The sequence below is a fragment of the Lytechinus variegatus genome, chromosome 18 (assembly GCF_018143015.1).
Source record: "Lytechinus variegatus isolate NC3 chromosome 18, Lvar_3.0, whole genome shotgun sequence".
Lineage (NCBI taxonomy): Eukaryota > Metazoa > Echinodermata > Echinoidea > Temnopleuroida > Toxopneustidae > Lytechinus > Lytechinus variegatus.
In genome coordinates this window covers 3885966-3887711 of record NC_054757.1, presented here as the reverse complement: position 1 = coordinate 3887711, position 1746 = coordinate 3885966, and the positions used below count along the sequence as shown (strand labels likewise).

The 1746-nt window shown below is 35.8% G+C and overlaps 1 non-coding gene across 1 annotated transcript; it reads left to right on the top strand.

Moving 5' to 3' along the window:
• The first annotated feature begins 1197 nt into the window (after positions 1–1197).
• On the top strand, positions 1198–1416 carry LOC121405614. The gene has a single exon (XR_005968659.1). It is a non-coding gene; the product is annotated as a small nucleolar RNA U3 (small nucleolar RNA).
• The last annotated feature ends 330 nt before the right edge of the window (positions 1417–1746 follow it).

The window sequence follows — 1746 nt, the reverse complement described above, 5'->3', positions numbered from 1 at the left end:
AAAATATGCCTGTGTGGAGTACAGTATAGGAACGAAGTCTGCAAGCACAGACCCAAATTTAAAGCAGCCACGGTACAGTGCGCGAATATAGTCTTACTACCTAGACTCTGGATAATGCACTGTGCTAAAAACTACGGTACGTCCATGCAGACTGTATCAGGATCATGGGCTACTAACTGCGTGTAAAGACACAAAAGCTTTTGCCGCCTGCACAATATTCACAACACGAGTCCTACCCGTTGGGCTTCACTACACACTATTTCTTGGCAATTTTATTTTGAAGCCCCCCCCCCCCCGACACACACTAGATAGGTAACGCGACAGTCTCACCAACAGATCGATTATTGATCGTCCAATGGTATATCATTGGTATTAACGTGATTAACTAGCTTTGATCGGTCTGGGGTCGTTTCCGTTGAGCAAATAGCCTTACTGCGAACATCGATACTGATGTCTGGAAATCAAGACTAATCGTAACTCATGCATATTCATTGCTCTATCATTCAGCGCATCGAAGACCTTTTGAACGAGAGTAGTGAAATTCTATCACAGGAATTTCTGTAAATAATGTTATTTTCATTTGTCCTAGAATTAAGGAAATGCTAAAGCTTGTCGCATGTTACGAGTATGTGATACATGTTAAATTTACATGAAGAAAATCGAAACATCGTGATTTAGAACTTGATAAAGTTTGGTAATAAAGACTAACAAATTAATGAATATTCATGATTCAGCTATCGCAGTCGGCTAATTCTGAGCGTATGATCAACTTATTACTGTTCATTTCTACTGTATTTGAATAAACGAATATATAAGTTGTACATAATGCGATTGAGACATCAAAATGACAAATGCAGGCATTTATTTATGGTCAAGCTAATATGCATATAAAAAGTCTTGTATGCAGACTAATAAATCATCATGAATATTCATCATACGGTTCTCCGTTATTTACACGCAACTTTGCATCTTTATTTATGCTGAACTTCATTTTAATCTAAACAGCAATCTAGATCACACTGTAATGATACTTATTTTTTTAAGATAAATTTATTTTGAATATAATCAACTCTGTGATAAAATATAGCAATCATTTCCTCAAAAATAATCAACAAGTTTTCAAATGAAACATCTTTAGTAACCGTAATTCTTTATTGTTATTTTAGTCTTATATATTACATAAGATTCCTTCTTAGTAAGATCATACTTTTAGGGATCATTTCTATAGTATGTATCGTTCTCTTACGACACACTAGTGTCCCCACACCTAACCACGATGAGGAGTCGTAGCGTTTCCCTCTGAGCGCGAAGCGGACTTCGAGTGATATCAATTTGATATCTCGCTCGTTGTCATTGATGACCGTTCCTCTACTTCCTTTGCGAGGAAGAGGAGGAGGGAAACGCATTCTGAGTGGTTAGTTTTTTTAATAACATGTAAAGAAAGACCAAGAACAGAAGAACTAACTAAACACCTTTCCTTATCACCGGCCGGATCTTAAAAATATTTCAATAAACAGGTTTCTGCTCAATTCAACGAAACATTGATATGCTTAGCAATAGATATTTTTTTGACGTGAGATGCGATAATGCTTGAGCTTTTGAAATCATTAAGTCGCAGTCGCGCAAACAAGACAAGTTTATTTTAGGATTAGAATTAACAATTTTTTAAATTATCAAACAAAAGTTATAAATTAACATATCTTAAAATACACAGGGCCACAAATTAAACAAACGAAAAGGGGGAGG